This window comes from Halichoeres trimaculatus, unplaced genomic scaffold (genome assembly GCF_033239565.1).
Source record: "Halichoeres trimaculatus isolate MK-OKI-2021-1 unplaced genomic scaffold, fHalTri1.1 fHalTri1_scaffold_4, whole genome shotgun sequence".
Lineage (NCBI taxonomy): Eukaryota > Metazoa > Chordata > Actinopteri > Labriformes > Labridae > Halichoeres > Halichoeres trimaculatus.
Window position 1 is genome coordinate 34,817,910 of NW_027437182.1, and position 21,607 is coordinate 34,839,516.

Here is a 21,607-nt window from a genome sequence, read left to right on the forward strand (position 1 = left end):
TAGCAGTGTGACACATGATCCCAGAGTCTGTCGATCTGTGGGAGTTTGTGCAACAGCAGTGATAATAAGAGCGCTGTAATGATGATTATGTCGGTCACCAGTTAAAAGTGGTAACAATGTGCTGTATGACACATCCCCAAACCTGCTGTACAGCCAGACTCATGAGAGGGGGAATCATAATCTGAGCTCACAACAATATCTTTCTGAAATAAGACTCTAAAGCAGGGATCACTATCACATCCATTGTATGCAGTCTTGACTCAGTCATGAAGCTCAACTTGAAAAAAACCCTGTGTTTTTGCATCTAGCAGAGATATTGGGTTGGTTTTAGAATAAAGTCAGCAGAGTTTTACCGCAAAAATGACTGCCGCTCCTTCATCTTATTAACAAAAACTAACTTACAACTCAATATTCACTGAGTTGAAAGTTCAATATTCATGGTTTTAAGCTATGGAGGTCTCTAAATGTTTCAGCTCCTCACTCGTCAGTCGTCTTTTGTTTTTAATCTTCGCAGGTTTGTCTTGCAGATAAAAAGTTCTGTATGTCACCTGAGGTTGTGAGATGATAGGTCGACGGGGTCGTTCCACTTCATGAGTAGATACAGCTCTGTACGGTCTGCATATCAATGACATGATGCATAGTTTTACTGCAACAGAGCCAAATCCAGGTAAATAAGCTAAAGAGAGGAAATGAATGATTCAAACTGACATGCATGTCTCAGATTTTTAGACTATTCATGGAAATCCTGCTTTGATAGAAAACAGGTTGTGAGAAAGAAAAGAATAGTTGTATTTTAACTTGTTTATATGATTGAAAAAGATATTGTGCACGCTTATGTAATAAAAAAAGAGAGATTACTGACTTGGACTAAAGAGCCCTGTGTGACCTCAGTTGCTCTTTCCATCAGCTGTCTGCTTCAATGAACCTCAGGGCTCTGTGTTGTGAATATGGAATGATGATTTGAAGGCTTGTTTGTTTATTTATCTGTTTACTGAACAGCTCCAGAATCAGAACTACTCAGTCATTGGTTAATTAGGGTGCTCAAAAAACACACTTCACATAGACTGTAAGTGATATCAGCTCCAATACTTGCTGAAAGCTGCATCTTAAGCCCATAGATGTGAATTCATTCAGACATTAAAGCTTTTATTTTGTTGTTGTTTTTTTTTTGCTCTGCTCTCCAACCCACATCAGGCTCCTTAAGTTCTTTTTTTTCCTTTTTTTTTTTTGCAGTTTACTATACAGTCTGCATCTTCAATGCATTTCAAGTGCATTGCAATATAGTGTATGGTTGTTTTATCTATCAATCTGCGTCCTTCAAAATAACCTACATTAAATAGTGTCATGTTCACAAACATGATCATCTCATTTTCTTCTTTTCAAATTAATAAACTTCTTCAAAACACTGACAATAGTCACAACCTTCCTCAATAAAACAATGCATTGAAAAACTTCTTTAAAATGTGGAGATGACAAAAAATAATAAAAAATAATAATAAAAAAAAATAACTCAGGAGAAAACGATATAATCCAATTTTTAGTAGCCTATCAGCCTGGATAATTTAGAAACTCTATTTTTTTTTTTAAATCATTTTTCTAAACTTTTTATCTATTAGATATTTTTTAAGTTGACAACTTTAATTATTTTTTGAAAGTGAATATTTGTTGAGGGGTGAAAAGTAAAATGCCCTGAAATAAAATAAAATTGAACGATATTTGATTTGTTCATAAGATATCTGTGAGTCACTGTTCTTTATGGGAAATATTGCCAAAAACAAAGGTTTAAAAAGAGGAGTTATAAAATTAAGTTGAGGCTTGTCTGTTTAATTAGTTGATTGACGTCGAAATTTTATGGCTCTAATTAATTTAACATTTGTGGTTCTATTCTGTGTGTAAAAATTAGACAACTTAAGCAAAACCGGCATATTTACTGGTAGGTTAATAAATGTGCATTTTCTCATTTTATTGAACCAATCAACTAAACTAAGCCTTGTGTGAATGTGTTGTATGAATTTTACTATTGCATGTGTTTACATTTTAGAAAGCAAGAAAGAAAGAAAGAAACATAAAAAATGTTATCCAAACATAAATGCATCAGGTTTTTTAAACAAATAATCTTTGTGAAAACAAAATAATCAGCTGCAGCTTCACAACTTTTATTACTCCTAAATGTAGTTTTTCTTGCCAAACTTTTGTCATTTGTCCTTTAACTGGTAGTTCCTCCTCCTTTCAGACTGTACATCTCTTTGTGACAGGTTAATTATTTTCCTTCTAGTAATTTAATATATTTTCTATCGTCCACATGTGAAGACAATTCAGGCTTTAACACTCCTGATTTTATTTTCATGGGCTGTCAAAAGTCATTTCTACAGTTGTTAATTTCCTACAGCAGCATTTGTAACACCAGCATCTCCTCTGTCGTGTCTGTTTCTCCACAAAACCAAAGCAATTCGTCAGGCATGTTGTGTCATTTCCCCCAGAGAGGCACGCAGGGGTGAAAAAGTCTCACATCCAGTTGTATCTGTGAGAGCAGCCTGTGTTGGGGATGAGCTCGTGTGGCTGTGGAGTTCTCCTTTTGGCCGCTAGGTGCGTCTTTGCTCCATGAAAGCTGCCGAGAGAGACCGGAGGAGAGGAGGGAGAGGAGGAGGAGGAGGAGGAGGGGGAGAGGAGGAGAGAGCAGAGAGAGAGGACGCTGTTTTATCAGCCAAGTGCAGCCTGAATCGTGAGGAGCGGACGATGGTGGGAAAAATCCCACTCTTGTTTCTTTTTCTCCTACATCACCGTCATTAACATGTAGACCGGTGCGCGTCAAAAGACCCGGAGCGTAATGGCAACTGCTGTCTAGGAGAATGTAATCCTAATTATAGTTGTGAATAAAAACACATTTTGGATTATCAGCGGACTTGTTTTTTGGACTGAGAGGGTTTCCTCTTTTTTATTTCCGCGCGTGTGTAAATGTTGAGCCGCATTTAACCCGACTTTCTACCCTCTGGAGTGAAAAGTGCGCCAGTCTTATTTCCCAGGCTTATTTCCAACGCTTGAGCGCCGGGATTTTTTGGGGGCTATGTGGCTTTTGAAAGGAATGCACCTTATCCTAACGGGACGTAACGCACAGAGGAATATTGTCTGAGGTGGGGGAAAAAGCAGCGGATGGCATCCCTCCTGAACGGTAATTACACATTCAGAGTTTCATTCTGCAAGCTTCAACAGACATCAAGCATATCTGTAGTGCGCTTTCACACTTCACCGTGAAAACCCAGCAACTGCGATGCAGCGGGCTGATTTTCCCAGCTCATGATTTACTCGGCAGAATGATCCAGAGGAGGTGATGATGGTGGAGGACAAGTTCAAGTGGATGTAGAGATAATGAATGGCTTTTTCCCCTTCACATGACGCTGTTTCTGCTTAGTGCGAGAGGGTTAGGGATGAGGGGAGCTGTGCATTTGGAGGGGCTGTTGGAAACGTCCCCGTGCACAGCCAAAAAAAAAAAAAAAAAAAAGCTGCGTCTCCTTCTCTCCTGTCTGCCACTTTGGGCTCGCTCTCACTCTGTTCAAGCGCATGGACGCACAGGGCTGCGCACTCTCATCCGGCAAGCTGCGCAAAATAACCAGCTTTGAAAATAATGCATTGGGCTGCTGAGAGGACTCAGAGACGACTCTGGTCTCAGGGAGCCTTCTCAGGCTGAATTATGAGACATCTGCAAATCAAACAGCAGTCAGTCGTTAACCACATGCAGACTGCGAGAGCGCGTGTAAATCTTCCTCTGCTCAACACGATCATCTCCTAATGAACGAGAGATCTGTTTAATTCACTCATCGTTCTCTTCTAATCCTCTCTGGATCCGTGGATTTCACATCCAGATGCTGAAATTAAGTTCGTTTCAAATTCTGATTCATCAACCCTCCTCATCCTCCTCTTCCTCATGTCTTGGGGTCATGATGTGGGGAGAGATTTTTGGTCGATGTTTGTTTGTGTGAGTGCGTGCGTGCGTGTGTGCGCGCGGACAGGGTGAATGGAGCCTCTCTATGCTCCGTCCGATTCTGAAGGAGGAGGAGGAGGAGAAGGAGGAGGAGGAGGAAAGTTGCGCCGTCGGCCGCTGCGGGGGCACACCATCACCATGTAAAACTGGATGAATGCGGTATTTGTGTGTGTGTGTGTGTGTGTGTGTGTGTGTGTGTGTGTGTGTGTGTGTGTGTGTGTGTGTGTGTGTGTGTGTGTGTGCGCGCGCTCCTCCAAGGACTTGTCACACTGAAAGTGGAGTAGAAAGAGCCTTTGGATGCTGTGATGTGGCCCTCGCAGACAGACAGACAGACAGAGCTTTAAATGACATTACCTCATCTCCTTCCTCTCATCCAGGTGGCACAGAGTTTTCTCCCTGAGCTGGAAGCAGCCACTTAGAGGCTTTCGTCATGGCTTTAGCTTTGTGGATGCTTAAAATCTTACTTCACAGATGATCCTGATCAAGCCGGAGTGATCATGCACATTTTTGGTTATACACAGAAGCTTCTGTCAGGCAATGTGATTAGGGGTTTAGATTGGGAGTGTGGCTCTGCTTTATTCAACATGTGGACGCAGCCCTAGGAGACCTCTTGGAGACCTCTTGGGGACCTCCTGGACTGTGGGGCCTCTTACGCTGTGTTTGAGGACTGTGCCACAGTCAGTTATGTAAAGCCCACTGAAAGTGATGTCTGGTGTGAAAAGCTTCACAGCAACAGAAGCTGAGCGATGGGATGATTCAGTCTGCCTTTAATAGATGCTTTAAAAAAAAAAAAAAAAAAAAAAAAGTGAAAGGCACGTCACGTGACTGGAATGCAATTCCGAGCACAGGATGACACAATCTGCTCGTGACCTTTAATGAAGTTTTTTTTGCTGCATTATTGCGTAGAGGAGGCTGTCTCCCTGCTGTGAAGAGGGGCTCCAGCAGTTCACACCACTCAGTCCCAGGGGCCTTGATCTACATAGCTCAGCCCTCCAGAAAAAAAAAAAAAAAAAAAAAAAAGATCTTCTCGCCACTCATCGCGTCTCTCCTGTTCCTCCTGACACATTCTGCTCTCCTGGTTTACCCACTTCCTCCTCCTCCTCTTTCCTCGTCTTCTGTTTCCGTACGTTGGAGGGAGCTAGTTTGTAAATTATGGATGCTTTGTTGACTTGTGCTGTTGTCCTGTATTGTTTTTTCTCTTCCTTTAAGGGAAAGAGTCCGCCTCACTCCCTGGTTACCTTTTTAGTTTGATGCTTTCTGTGAAGCCTCTGAAAGTGCAGTGATGGCTCCTGCAATGACAACAGGACATCCTTATCTGTCAGTGGTAGACACCGTAGAGATCTTGATTCATCCTCCTCCCAGATAAACTGGAAGTCCTGTTGGAAACTGACAGAAACAGAAACAGTAGTTTTACAGTGAAGCTTCAGTAAAAAAAAATCTGATTTATAGCACAACTTTGTGCTCGCTCTGACATTCTGCTTCTGTTTCTGACATAATGCCCATCAAGTGCATCTTGAATCATGTGCTGCCTTCTCATAGCCTAAAGAGAGGCCTGAAGGGCTGAGGTCTAGTGCGAGCTGTAACTCCTCTCCAGATGTTCTCATCTCTGAGGTTCATAATGGCCTTTCTGTCAAAACAACAAGCTCTGAGCAGCGCGCTCAGGTGCTCTTCAGCCTTCATGTAGGATATGGAGTTGATCATCCCGAGGCTGCTGCTGCTGCTGCTGCTGAGTCACCGATGCTGCTGTAGAGTTTGTGTCTGTGGACATATTGATTTATGCTTTGTGTTGTTCTGATGTCCTTTTTCATGAGAGGGACTGTTTGCAAATGGCAAAGGATACAAATAGAATCCACCGCTTTAACTTTGATATTATGGAAAAAAATATGTGAGATATTCACAATTACTTTATCTGAAGCTTTTTGAGTTGGACAGGCTGGGGTGACACATTTTTAAGCCCTAAGTTTTTACATTTAGGGCCGGATCTACTAAGAGTCTATATAACGAGCACTAAATTGCGTGTGCAAACCAAAAAAGTTGCACAATCTATTAGTCCACATGTTGCAGGCAATCTTCCTTAAAGTGATACTCCAGGATGGAACAAGTTGGGTCCTATCACAAGGTTTAGGGCAGAAATTACCCCTACAGCAGTGATTTTGTGCAGCAGAAGCCCAGAGCGCTCGCACCAAACACCCCCTCCCTGCTCCTCTGCCGGTTTCCTCTGCACTCAGACGGGGCCATTTTTTACTTGACCAAAAACACAAATAAACAGACTCCCACCAGAAAAAATCTGATACCTGTCTGCATTCACGCTTTATTTAGAGAATTTTCAGCGTGTTACTTTCACACAAAGACACCGCTAAATAAAGTTCTCATCGTGTCATAAAACGGCGCTACCTCCTCTACAGCTGGCTACGAGGCGCGCCCTGCTTAGTGTATCAGTCCACGCGCGCGGCATGCCAGATATAAACAAACGCAGGTAGTCTGCCAGGACGAGGAGACATGGTGAGAACTAGAGCCTTATTTAGCAGTGTTTTTGTGTGAAAGTAACGTGCTGAAAATTCTCTAAATAAAGCATGAATGCAGACCCATATCAGACTTTTTTTGGTGGGAGTCCGTTTATTTGTGTTTTTGGTCAAGTAAAATATGGCCCCGTCTGAGTGCAGAGGAGCAGGGAGGGGGTGTTTGGTGCGAGCGCTCTGGGCTTCTGCTGCACAAAAACACTGCTGTAGGGGTCATTTCTGCCCTAAACCTTTTGATAGGACCCAACTTGTTCCATCCTGGAGTATCACTTTAAATGCATGCACAATTGGTAACAGGTGCAAAAGTGGAGCCCTATTTAATTGAGGATTTTTTTGCATGCAACTGTTACCATGGAGACTTTGGAAAAGCAGAGTGGCACGCAAAAATTGAAGTTTGAAGCCATAGTTGGAGAATGCAAATAAAAAAACAGAGTTTTGAGTCACTTACTGCTTCCCAAGTGCATGGGAACTGGGTACACTTGCCCATCCTGCGGGACATAGCATTTAACACTGAGGACGGCACACCAGAAAAAGTACTTTGGGAGATGCTGGCACAAACTGCGCTGGAATGATCAAGACCACACCAGGACTGGCTCTAAATCAGCCCTCAAGTCATCCAGCAGCTTAAAAATTGCACTGATGGATAGATGAATCTCTACTACTTTTATTTCTGACAGTTCGAATATGTTGACACCTGCAGCCGTTTGTGCGTGGTGCTGTGCCAGTTTGCACCAGCCTTTCAAACATATACCCTGTCATTACATTTGCTTTGCAGGTAATCAAGTTTTTTATACACACTGACCTTTGGTAGATCAGGCCTGAAGTCTCAAAAGCATAAATTGCATCATGATAAAAACCCACTTCCAGTTGTTGCTTTTGAAGGAGAAGCTGAAAATGATTGTTTATATTTTTTTTCACCATTAAAGCACCTGTCAGGAATGTTAAGTTTCTTTAACTGTGGTGCCCCCTGTGCTTAAAGCTAGTTCCCTCGTGTCTTTTGACAGCTAAGAATCATGTTGAATATTTGCTGCTTAACTGATGTGTTAACAGAGTGCGAGCATTTGAGAGCAGAAAATGTAAAGAATCAGCGTTGAAGCTGGTGGTTTCCTTTTAGTTTTGAGACCCAACAGTGATGAAGCAGCCATTCCAGTCTACAAAAGCATTAAAATAAAAGTCCTCACAGCAGCTTTAAATGTCATGCAGGATTAAAATGTGATAATTTATCTCAGAAAAGTGGAGAAACTGTCTCACCAGCTTCTTCAGTGATGACAAAGACACGGGACCAGGAGTTGTAATGGTTTTAATTTGCACAGTTTGTTTTTATTGTAATTGAGTGACGCACCATGCTTGCAGAGTAGTTTCTGACCATTTTTCTGTCATCAACACACCTGTGAGCAGAGAAAAAATGTTGATATCTTTTCGAACACATTTTTTTTTGCTGATGAGAACTGGAGTCTAGTGTCCTAAAATATCATTCCCCAAACACTGAGAAATCAGAAGATCCTGAAGCCGACTTTGAGACGTGTTAACATGTTTGATGGAGTAGGATCATGCTTTGTTGGAGAGATTATTTCCTGCATTTTCTCCTCTGTATCCCAGTGTTTCGTCTCCTATCTATGTTACTGCAGCAGAGTCGAAAGACACAGGCTGGCTTGCGGTTTGAAGGCTTCTGGTTTGTACCCATATAGGGATTTAAAGGGTTAAGTGAAGATTGTGAGCTCTGGAAAAAAAATCAATAACACTGCCGAATCTACCCCATTAAGTTAAGATCTAATTACTTTGGGATGATGGTAACAAAGGGACATTTGCAATATTTTAAATATGCATCTCTCTTTACTGAGACAGCAGAAAAGGAATGAGATATTGACAGAGGTACAAGAAGGACACAAGTGGTTCAGCCCAGCTAATCTATACTTTATTTAGGAGGAGGAGGCCACTCAGTTTCTTAGTTTTCAGCTTCACTTCCTCTTACATGTTGGAGAAATTAAGCTCCAGATATTTGCTTTTTGTCCAGTAGATTTTCTTTGAATGTGCTGCAGAGGAGTGAATAGGTCCATCCAATAACATAGATTACATGAAATTAAACATTTTTATAAATATGAATGGTATGATCAGACTTCCTAGGGATATCATAAATCAGGGATAATGTGTGGCTAACCAGTGGTTTTACAGAATACAATGACAGAAACAAAACCTCGACTCAAAGCTGAGAGTGGTGCTTCCATGGTATCAGCCTACTCACAGCTCAAATTAACATCAAATTTAATACTGAGGGCACTTTCATCTCATCCAAACAGTCCTGGAACATTGCAAAAGCCCACACTGTGTTGCAGTTTGTGGTTGTTTCATGTCTGTTTTCTTGAATTTGGTCAAAATCTCTTTCACTGTGTTTGTTTCAACATCAATCTGCTGGGTTTTACCTCCTCTCCTCTCTTCTCTGCTTTTAAGTGGTCAGATTTTTATCACCAGTCTTAAGCTTTGTGATTTGTGTTACATCAAAAAAATGTAGAAAATATCCTCCACGTTGTTGACTAATGCTTGGGTAAAAAACAAAACAAAACAAAACAAAACAAAACAAACAAACAAACAAAAAAACAAACTATATATATATATATATATATATATATATATATATATATATATATATATATATATATATATATATATATATATATATACACACACACACACATATTTATATATATATTTATATATATATATATATATATATATATATATATATATATATATATATATATATATATATATATATATATATATATATATATATATATATATAAAATAAAAATGGTTGTCTCATGCGCACACATGAGGCTGATTGACAAACATGCACAATAGGTCGTTATCATCATGCAATGTCAGAGTGAGAAGGCTGCTATCGGACCAGCAGTTAGGGGTTTGGTGCCTTGCTCAAAGACACCTCAGCAGCAACCAGCCCCATTTTCCAAATTTGGGTTATTACAGCAGTGGTTCTCGAATGAGGGCACCCCAGGGGTACGCAAGATTCAAAAATGTATGATGAAAAATTGCATCTAAGCTAAATTCTTTTAAGACCATTTATTCAATCAGTGTTTAAATCCAATACTAGGCCAAGTTCATAAACTGAATATTATATCCAATAGACACAAATAGAACTTTTTTTTTTTTGCTGCTCTGTGCTTGTAAGGGGCTAATTGGTAGAAAAAGAAAAAAAAAAAAAATATATATATATATATATATATATATATATATATATACAATATATATATATATATATATATATATATATATATATATATATATATATATATATATATATATATATATATATATATATATATATATACCACTGCAATGCAGTATCTAAATATGTTATCTTACCAAGCCAGGTCCCAACTGACTGAGCTACTGCCACCGAGTAGCAGAAATGTGTTGTACCTCCTGCCCCATTGCAAGTGCTGTTCAGAGTCAGCTATTAAATGGGTTTGACCAATCAGAATCCAGTGCCTAACACAGCCAAGGGATTAGAAAGATAGCAAGGTAATGATATGGTTAGATCGATGATCAGAATGGTGTTTGACATGTAAAACATGCATCTGCGTCACACCAGCTTGGATTCAGTCTGGCAGACGTGTTATTTACAGTCCTGGTGTTGTTTGGAGCCACCTACCAGCTGGGGAACACATTTTTTGCTGAGTTAGGTCTATAACTTATCTTTGGGTGGGGAATCCAAATCTGATCTCAGGTTTTTTTCTATTATGTCTAATTTATGAACTGTAGTTTCTCCGTTTTTAAAAAAATATGACAAATAATTAGCTGAACATTTGAAAAAAAACAGCACTAAACAAAAAATAACTTACAACGGTATGCCCATGGTTACAAGGTTAAGAGAAAAGCCAGCACATATCCTCTTAATTCCTGCTATGCTAGCTTTCAATTTGAGATATTTAAAGTACTGACCTATCTTGAGCTGCACACACCTTTCATCGAACTGTCTCAATTGTGACAGCATAAGCAAGTTGTCACATAACTGTAGATGAGTCCAATTATAATCAGCTGGGGAGTCTTACTACAGCTGATTGGTGGAATTTTGCATATTTGGAGGGTAATTTTTCTACGTCTGGCTGTCCCTCTTTTTTATAACAGGGGAGGTTCATAGGAAGGGCAATTACTCGACTTGACTCATTTGAATTTCCATTTCTGCATGGCTTAATGAAAGTGTGTGTCAGCTAAGACAGAGTGCACTGAGTCCGTCAGAGTATTCTTCGTTGATCCTTTTCTGACATCTCCCTTTTGAAACTGTGAAGATGTCAATGATGATTTACCGGGAGGACTATTTTAGCTGTTGCTACTGTCTGGTGGATATGACCAAAGACCAACCTTCCAGCTGATAGAGGAAGGTTGGTACTTCTTTCCTGACTCCTTTCTAAAGTATACTTGGAAAGGATGCTTAACCTTAAGTATCTCCCAGTGAATGTATATAAATGATGAGCTGATAAGTCACCTTACATCACACCTGATGAGTGAGTGGCAGTGGAAGGAGACTGTGTCAAGTCTGATTAAGCAAGCTCTCGTTAATGCTATCTTCTGAAGGTTATCAGCCTCTCTGCAAACTGCATCATTCACTAAACTCCAGAAGCAGAGCAGAGTGTGCTGCCAGGTCATTCACATGCACGCTCTATCTCACCCATCCAGGAAAATCACAGCTTCATCCTGCGGCTAATTCAACTGGAGGGTCTTCAGTTTGCATTTGGAGGCTTTTCACAGCAGGGGGCTCATGAACAATACTAACAATTGTGGAAATAATCCCCTCAGAAACAGACCACAGCCTTCCTCACGCTGTGAAAGTCAGAAGCAATATTGTGTTCGACATTCTTGGCAGCACCTCGGCGTTCAGAGGTGCACAATCCCGCTCTTGCTCACGTTGCTACCTTTAATTATCACAATGTTTTAATTTCACAGAATGGAAGTAGAACAAACAATTTCCCTGCTTGTAATTAAAAATGCAAATAGGGCTTTTGGAAAGAAGACGGGCAGAGTTAAAAATGTGTGAAAAATGCAAGTCATTGGAGGTGACAGCGTGCATAAACATCAGAGCGAAAACAGAACAGGGGGAGTCAGAGGATCCACCGAGAGGCACATCCAGATGAAGAATTCAGGGGAGGAAGACGGGGAGGAAGCTGTTCCCGCTCAAATGAAGGAGACCACAGGGTGCACTGATACCTGCATGTTATCGCTGATGACAGACAGAGATGATAAGAAACACAGCGAGCAGCAGAGGAGATAGAATACTACTTCAGCAAGAGAGCCATGTTTAAAGCCGAGTGGCATTCCAAAACAACCAAATGTGGTGAAAATCCAGTTTGGCTGTGCAGCGTTTCAGGAGTCCAGATGGGAGTGTGCTTTTCTCTGTGGTGGCAGGACTTTGGTTCAGACCCACACTAAGACCACTTTAGTATTACTGTTTCTCACAGTGTTGTAATATTTGGGTAAATCTGCACTTCAAAGGCTCTCGGCCGGCTGAGCGTTAAGATGCCTACTGTGTTTTTTTTTTTTTTTTGCAGACTTTCCTTTGGCAGACCTTTGTACAAGAGGGGCCAAATAAGCTGATGTCTGGTATTTACTATTTTCATTGAATTTTAGATAAAATACAAAAACATACAACAAAGTACAAAAGAAAAATGTAAAACACCCTACTCATCTTGGAGCCAACCCCCCTGAATACACATAAATAGACCTTCATTGTGGGAGTCTGCCAGAACATAAAAAAAGAAAAAAGAAAATAAAAGACAAGAAAAAGTTTGGAACTAATGGAACTTTCTCTAAGAGCCCATCATTACACATCTAATTTTTTCAAGCTTAAGATGATACACCATTCCTTTAACCCAGTGTGATTTTGAAGGGGGGGGGGGGGGGGTCACATCTAGGAATGGGTACCTTTCACATTTTAAATGATGCGGTACTGATGCCTGGTAATGGGCAATCAGTACCGGTACTCAACAGTACCATTTTTTGATACTTTTTTGTGTTTATGTTAATTTGTTTATCAATAATATATATATATATATATATATATATATATATATATATATATATATATATATATATATATATATATATATATATATATATATATATATTCAATTTAATATATTTATCCCTCAATATGTAATGTTGCAATGCTGTGTTCATGTCCTGCATGGAAAATTACCTACTCTTCCTCTCTCTCACAGTCACAAAGATCGGTTAGGTACCTAAACATGGTACCTTTTGATTTTACATGACACAGTACCCGGTACTTTTGACAGAATTCGGTCTGTACCTGTAAAAGAGAAGGCAAAGAGTTTCTGACCTCCAGCAGGTAGCCTTGGTCCCTCAGCAGTGATCCCAAAAAGTATTAAGAGCAAATTTAAGGTCATTGAGAAACCAAGCATATCAGAAAGTGCCTCTAAATACCTTCCTGTATTTTGGGGCAGAGACAAAACATGTGTATTAAAACAGAATAGAATAGAATAGAATAGAATAGAATAGAATAGAATAGAACAGAATAGAATAGAATAGAATAAAATAGAATAGACTTTATTTATTCCCAAAGGGGAAACTCAGGAGTCACATCAGATCAAGAAAACAAAAGTCAGAAAGTGTATAGAAAGTGCAAAAAGGTAGAAAATAGATGCTAACAGCTTGTCCATCATTGTCCAGTCAGCCAGCCTCCACCTCCACAGGGTCCAGGACTGAGCTTCTTCAGAGGTCTGTTCAGTCTCTGTCTCCTGGATCCTGTCTGCTCACAGCAGGTGAAGTTCTTCCAATGTGACGTTGGTGTCTGGTGTTAGCTCCGTTAGCCGTGTCTGTGATTAGCATGATGCTGCTCTGCCTTCTGGAATTCCCTCTGTTGCTGGTTTAGCACAGCTTGTCCATCTTATTGGAGATAGATCTTTCGTTCCCAAAAACGATGGAGGGAAGGACAGGTCGATGTCATCACTTCTTAGCTCCCACCTGAGAGCCAGCACGTTGTCCTCACCTCCTTCTCCTCACTTTATGGGGAAACATCAGGCCTTGCACCAGTTAGCATTGACATGCTACGTGCTGCTAACAGCTGATTTCACATGTAAACAATGCAGCCATGGTTAAAGGATCTCCAGACAAACACAGGAGCAAAAATAGGTAAAATATCACATCAAATTGACAAGAAATGTAAAAAAGCAGAGAGAGCTGCCGCAACAGGCAGCCACAACCAACAGGGTGGCGGCTAAAATTATGAAATCATAAATGATTTACATCGGTCACATGTTGGGTCAATATGAGAATAGATTCTGGCCAACTTGGATTTGTGGAGATAAGCACGGTGAACCACTTTGAATTGAATCAGAGAGTGCCTTGCACACCTTGAAGATGAATGAATTTTCCTTAATACCTTAATTCCCCAGCCCAGTCCTCGTCCCTGATATTAATTTGAAGACCCTGCTCCCAAGCCTTCTTAAATGTAGATATGGAGGGAAAATCTGAATGTGAATTCCCACCTAGCATAGCAGAAATGTCTTGAGCTGGTGTTTGAACACAGCTGATAACTGTTTAAAACATCTTTTTCTGAGCAAGTGAGTGGAATGATGCTGGGCAGAGTTTTGCTTCTTTTATTCTAACACAGGATGTAGTGATATTAGTCCAGGAACAGTCACCATAACAAAAACCTCCTCTTCCTCCTCCTCCTCTTCTTCTTCTTCTTCCTCTCATTATCCAAAAATAGTGTTGAGCTGTGAGAGCATATCACATCCTGACAGTCTCCTCCTGTGAAATACATAATGATATTCTAGAGAACGACAGCACCTGTGTGTCCTGAAATCATCTGAAAACTTGTTCACGCGTGAAAGAGCCTGAAGACTCTAATCTGAATTTTATCAGCACTTGTTTAAGTGAGGAGTTAAATCAGAGTCTAATAAGTGAAACTAACTCTCCACTCAGGACTGGATCTCAAGCGTTCGTCTTTAACACACTGCTGCTAAACCCACCACATGAATGCTTGGCGAGTTTTGAGCTGTAGCCGCTGCCATGAATCCTCTGGACTTCTCCATTGTCTTCTATTGTCTATTGTGAGGAATGAAATAACGTGGACTTTCTTCTCTTTATGAGATGCAGATTTTTAGTACAGCCAGAAATATGTCAGGATGTGTTATTTGGTAAAGCATGAAATGGTGATTGAACACAAAGTTAAGGAGAATTTGACACGACTTGCTGTCAGTCATAAGAGTCAGTGTTGCTCTGATGATGTAAAGTGACAGTTGCCAAAACTGTCCAATCATTGAACAGCCTCTCAGTCAAACAGGCCTCTTGTTGACCCCGTTGGATGTTGGTGAAAGTCAGTTTAAAGCTACACAGAACAGAAAAACAAACATCTTCAAGTGGTTTCTGTCAGCAGATATGTCTAAATTAAGTTAATGTATTGAATTTATCATTTTGAAAAAAGAAGGTCTCTTAATTTAAATCTTGGTGTATATATCTCTTTCAATTTTTTTCATTATATTTAAAGTGCCTATGTATATATTCTACTCTTCTGCTGGCTTCGATAATTGCTGCTATAATACAACAATTTCCCAGTTTTAGATCAATAAAGTTTATTCCATCCCAAAAGTCAGTCACTATGTTGGCTCAAACATCCTTGTCCCATTATCTCCAGTAGAGGGCGATATGAGGAAATATATGTCAGGATGTTTTTATGTCAGGATCAGGTTCTTGATTAAGCTGATCTCCATATTTAGACTATTTTGACCTAAGAACAACATTTTTAGCACCAAATATTTCTGATCCCATTCTGAACTCACATTTTCACATCCTGATGAATCCATTCATTTAAGAAGAAGTCAGCTGTGAGAGTTGCTGGGTTTCTGCAGAATCTTCAGAGCTTTATATATATGCAAGCACCCTATGCACAGTCCGAATGTAGCTCTGAGATGTTACTGTATATACTTCCGTTTGGTTTGTACTGATGATGTAATTGTACACATCATTTAGAAAATGATTTATTGCAGCACCATAATTAATACATGGTTAAAATGAGAGCTGGGGGCTGTATGGAAATCAACCTCAGGCCATGTGTGGCTAATTTAAACCACACAGCATGAACCATGGCTGCTTTAAGTTAAAATTCCTCCATTTCCACTGAAGATCTCACTGAGAACATCAGAGCCAAAGTGGGTTGACTGCTCTTCAAACCTCTTGCTACAGCGTCTGCCTCGCTAATGGCTCCTGACAGAAAGGTCTATATAGAGTAATGGGAATCTCTCTTTCTTGCTTAGTTTGCTGAGTGGACACAGCTGAATGAGCTGAGTGAACGCGGGTAGGTGGGGGGAAAGCGGGGATGTGTTTGCATGGATTGCAGTCCATGATGCGTGGATAAAGTGTTGTGCTTTTCATACCGAAAATCAGCCTGGAAAAAAGAAAGTTGCGAATGCACTAAGTCCACAAAGGTGGATGAAAGTCATCAAACCAAATGAAGGTGAGATGACTGAAAATATATCACACTGCTGAAAATCAACCAAAATCCAGGTGCAGATCTGAATCAAATGGATTTAAAGACACATGGCACTTGAGTCTGAAAATGACACAATTATTAATACCAGCCTTGTCTTTTGTCTGCATAATGTACAAGATATCAGGTGTTTTCAGGTTAATCTTGGAGCATGTCAGCATGTAAGTAACAGGGCAGCCATCACTGACTGATGGAAGCATGCTCCTGCTCCGTTGCATGTTGACTCTGCCTTCTCATTTATCAGCTTACACTGGCTGTGTGTTTGGTCTGGTATGTGGCAGGACCACCATACAGCTGGAGCCTCTTGACCATGGAGTTCGGGTGTTCTCTGATGAGCCTCTCCTCATTCATGTTGAGCTGTAAACATTGACTGTATACAGAGTGGACAGCCTGGCTCCACGATTTCCCATTGTACAGATTTGAAGCCAAAATATCCCCACTGGTGGCAGCCATTGTGCAGCTATAGTCTGCACAGTAGAGGCTATGAGAGAATCTGAGTGGAGCCAGGTGACAAAAATTATAAATTTCTATTTTTCCTTTCGAGTCTAATCTCTTTTCAGCTCTACCTCCCGACATATTTAACAATCCCTGAAAAAACAACGGCAGCTGTCAATTATCGCTAAAGTGACGTAAAGCCTAATTTTTAACCTCTTATAACTAATGAAACAAAACTTTCCAGAAAAAAAGAGGACTTGAAAACAAGGCAGCCAACTCACCATAACGGCTAGATGTGAGAAACATTACTACCAGGTGTATACAATGACTGGGGAGACGGATTTTTTGACCTGTACTGCAGCCAGCCACCAGGGGGAGTAGTTTTGTGGCGACCTCACTTTGAGTGAAGCAAGATGATTTATTTAGTCTTTTTTTTAAACAATCTCTTGCTGTAAAACCTCAAACCTGACCATTTGTCATTGTAATCAAGAAAAAAACTTGCCTTAACCATGCAAGTACAAAGCATGAAGAGGGGCAGGTGTGTGTCCACACCTTTTTCTGTGACTAATTGAGTCCACTAAGGTGATATACTTTTATCTCTTTTGTTTAATGTGAACACAAATGATCTTTCTGAACAACAGACAGCTTGCAGGCCTGGATGTGTGATAGGTGAAGGACTTGTTCGCCATCTGATGTATGCTGATGACTTGGTCATCTTGTTATATTACAGTTCTGGCCTACAGCAACTTCTTTGAGTCTGTTCTAGTTATGGTGTACAGTTTGACATTAAAGGTCTGCTAAAAACGGTCACATCTGGGTCTTTATAAATGTGTGTCATTGTCTGCATCTGCCTCAACCCCCTCCTCTGCCTGTATGTTGGTGTTTTGTCACAGTGTATCCAGTACACAAGTGACTTTGTGTGTTGATGATAACAAGTGGAACAAAGGTGAAGCTTGGCTCGACTTTCGGCCTCTTTCGGGCACTTGGAGAGCAGCACAGGACAATGAGCAACCAAGTTGGCTTTCTGCTCACCATGTTTGCGTCAAATACCCATGATCAGCTTGTGCTACCGTGCTGTATCAGTTGGACGGCTCTTGAGTCTCTCCCACGTAGAAACACGATGCTACTGGTGGTTGCTGGGCTAGTGGGTGTGTTCATGTAGTCCCGTTTGGAAGCTGTGGGTGTGTGCTGCAGCTGGCACTGAACCAAGGAGGAGGGGCCCAGTTTGAATGTTGTGTTTAATAAAAACCAAACCTACTTTTTAAAAATAACGCGAAAAGAGTTAAATAATGATAGTAAGAGTAAAAGATGATCAGAAGCAGCAGTTTCCATCCTTCTTTATCTCTGAGCAAGCCATCACTGCTTACAGTGAGCAACACAAGGTTTTCATTGTGTTCTTAGAAACAATGGTATAAATGTCTCTTTGTGTTGTAATAACTGATTAAAAATTTGACTTTATCCACAGTTTGTTGTCAGATATGGACTCATTGGTCTGGAATAAAGTAAAAATGAAACTGAATTGAAAATACAATGCAGTTTGTTTTATTTTGAAAGTCACTGGACATTTTAACTTGGTTTCGGTACACGACTTCCTGTCCTGCTTGATCTGCTTTGAGGAAATTGAGCCGTCACCTGCCTGGCATCTGGCAAAAATAGGAGGCCTGTGTGTCTGATCCAGAGGGCTCAGAGCTGCTGGAGCTGGGATGCAGCTGGAACGCGGCAGAACAGTGATGGCGTGGGTTGACACATTGACTTAAATAGAAACCTATCAGATCTGGTGGGGCGACACAGACTGGGGGGGTCAGGTGGGTAGACCGGAGGCGATGAATCAAACTGTTGGATTCAGCGCACAACTGTCACATGGATCAGAAGATTCAATCTTTGGCTTGTTTTTTCATCATCTCTGTGAAGGTGTGCTGTGGTTTGAGGTGAAATGTCAGTGAAAATGAGAATCATGAGTGTAAATGATAATACCCAGTGGCTTGGAGGGGAGGGGCTTAGAGAGGTTGCCTGGGGCCACTTAGGCTCCTCAGTCAGTCTGATTTTCTAATTCTTTGCTCATCTCAGTGAATGTGTTTGCACTGCGACAGCTGCAAATGAGTCCTCCCATAACCTCATTTCTCAGCTGTGCCTGTGTTTTGTTTTGCTTTTCTAATTTCATGTTTTGAGGGAAGGACACAGTGACAGTGATGGTTTGGAGCACAAAGGGAGCCGTGGTGCATGAGGGCACTGTGCTATGCTGAGTGACCCAGTGAACTATAATTGAGTTGCTCTCATGATTAGTTTACTGTCTCTAAATTCATGTTATTGGGTTGTGAGAGCATTTGGCTGTCATGCAGAGATGACTGAGGACAGTATTTAGCTCCGGAGTCAGCTGTGAATCACCGCTTCTGGTTGGTTGTTTGGAAACACTTTCCTCCACAACACATATTGAAGTATTAACTCAAGTGCACAATAGTTGAACTCCATGCTTTTACAGATTTCTGAGCTCTATAGCGAGCATTTTGGGGAGATAAACCCATTTTAAAATCAGCTCATGTTAAAAGCAGTATGTTGTGTGATTAAAGAAAGTACTTCTACAGCGCTGATGGATCACCAGCTTCCAAATTTAAAGTCCACGTTCCTGTCTCTGTCCCGGGGGGTTTCACTTTTAAAGGCTTTGCACCCTCGAACACATTTGTGTCAGCCGAAGGCTCACCTGACGATGAGGCAGAAAAGAACAGACTGTGCTTGCAGGCTGGTGGGGCTGTTGAGGTTACACGGCCAGTGTGTGTGTGCGTGTATGTATGTGTGTGTGTGTGTGGGTTAACATGGTTTGGCAGCGTGACTGGATGTGTGTGTGTGCTGATAAGTTGTTGTGCATGCAAGCAGTGCTTGTCGGGGTTCTTGGAAGAAAAAAAAAAAACAGCGGTAGAAGTAGAGCAGCATTAATTGACTGCTGTGCTCTAAGAGACAGAGCTGTGTTAGCTTTCATACTCTTTTCTATGCAGCAGGTATCTGTTATGAATACAAGCAGAGCTACTTAAACTGCCCAGTAATGATATTTGTGAATTATCCCTAGTGTATTATTTAATTTTATTTACTTGTAACATATCTTAGTCCAGATTTCATCAAAACTTGTGAGACTTGGAGAAAATTTCAAAAATCCATCAATATTATTTTTTTTAGTTTTCTGCCACAACTTTGATAAAATGAAAATACATCAAACATTCATTGTTTATACTTGTTTCAATAAAGCATTGTGTGCATTTACAAGCGACTTCAGAGGGATGAGTCATGCTTTTTGAATATTTAATTAATCATCCATTCAAAACAAATATTAAATAGTTTCTGTGACTCATCAATCTCTCCTTCATATGAAAGGCTGGCAAATGAAAGCTCTTTGTTTTTTGCCTAAATAATGAAATTCTATGATAACACAAGATTTCAAATGATTCAAGAAAGCATTAGTTACAAGTAAAACAAACAACAAGGTAACATGAAAAATAAAAACGTTATCCCATGACTTCTGCAGCTCATGACAAAGACTTTCTTTTGAATGTTCATCCTGTCCTGGGGGTTGAGGTCTGGACGTCAGAAGGTCAGTCCATCATTTTCTTCTTTTTTTTTTTTTTTTTATAAGTAGAATGATGTAAATCTGCTTATGAAGGCTCTGTTCTCTAGAGCAGTGTTTCTCATATTGTGGTCCGCCAATGCCCCATAGTGGCCCGCAAAGACTGTGAGGAAATTGTGTGTTGTTGTTGTTTTTTTTTTTTTAATGGAACATTCACGAAAGAAGAGGGGGTGGGTGTGTGAGTTGTTCGGCTACTACGCAAATTGATAAAATCTACAAAAATTGGTTCCTAAAAGCATTGAGTAATTGAATTTAATCTAAGTACTTAAGTATTTACATACTTGAAATTTTAAGTTTTTTGGAAAAGTGTGACAGTAATGTAGTTAAACTCAGATTTTGAGGTCCATTTTCTCCCTCATTCTAAAAGATAGCAACAAACAAAACACCAAACTATGAGAAAATGAGTGCACTTTTTTTACTCTAGTCTCTGTCATTTTGAAAAAAAAATGTTCTGAATAAAGGAAATTAAAGAAATAAATTGTTTAATTTTAATCATAAAAATAATTGGCATATAATCCATTTTCAAAATAATCGTCAGTTGCAGCCCTAGCAAGTTGTAACATATATGATTCAAGTTTACAGCATATGAGTTTGTTCTCTGGGTGTTTTTCTGGGGCTATTTAGCTTGTGGTGGTCCGCAAGAGTTTTCTGGGGGAATAAGTGGTCCTTGGTCTGAAAAAATTTGAGAGACACTGCTCTAGAGCATCATGATGACTTTGATATTTGGTTCCTTTTGGGGTATTTTAAAGGGCAATTCCACAAAACAATCAAAACCTCTAAAACATAGTGTGTTCATATAATTTTGGCCACCACTGTTTGGACTCTCTGAATCTTTTTCTTTTTATTAAAATAAATCCACTTTTGTTTTAAATAGCCCCAACACATCATTATAATCATTTTGTCCACAGGAACACTTCATGGAAATACGGGGATTTTCTAATGCCCCCACTCAAAACTATTCTCTGATTATGTAGACTGAGTTTGGATCACATTATAAAGCTTACATTGTGAATCAGCAAGAAACTAAAATGATCCTTCCAATCAGAAAGACGGACAGTGCAGTGGTCCAAGAGAAAAAAGATTTTCTTTCTTTTTTTTTTTTTTTTTTGTATTTTCTTCTCTTTGTTGATGTATTTTCTTGTGATTTCTGTCTTGTCTTTTAAGATTTTTTGCATTCTTTTTTTATTTATTTGTCATTTTTTCTTACCTTTCTTTTTCATTTTTCTTTGACATAATGTTCATTTTTTGTTGAATTTTTTATTATCTAGTTTTGTTTTTGTTGACGTGTTATGTTTCCTGTTTTTGATTGTCATTTGTCCTTTTTTGTTGTTTTTCTTTAAAGTCTTTTTTTTTTTTTTTTTTGGTGCTTCACTCTTCAGGGCCACCGTAGCATGGAGGGATTTACACAGTGTTTTCTTTTGGTGGGCGCAGAATTACTGAAGGCACAACAATCCTCTCGACAACACGTCTCAGACAGTTTTTTTTTTTTTTTTTTAACAATGTCAAAAACCTGTCTAAAATTAAATTTTTCTTCTATA

The 21,607-nt window shown here is 39.9% G+C and overlaps 1 protein-coding gene across 5 annotated transcripts in view; it reads left to right on the forward strand.

The window, feature by feature from the left end:
- Window positions 1–2,698: 2,698 nt before the first annotated feature.
- nlgn1 (neuroligin 1) overlaps window positions 2,699–21,607 on the forward strand; it is a 553,048-nt gene continuing 534,139 nt past the window's right edge. For all 5 annotated transcript variants that reach the window (XM_074667620.1, XM_074667621.1, XM_074667624.1 and 2 more), the window contains exon 1: window positions 2,699–3,169. The gene's annotated coding sequence lies outside the window, so the exon portion shown is untranslated. The remainder of the gene's footprint in view (window positions 3,170–21,607) is intronic.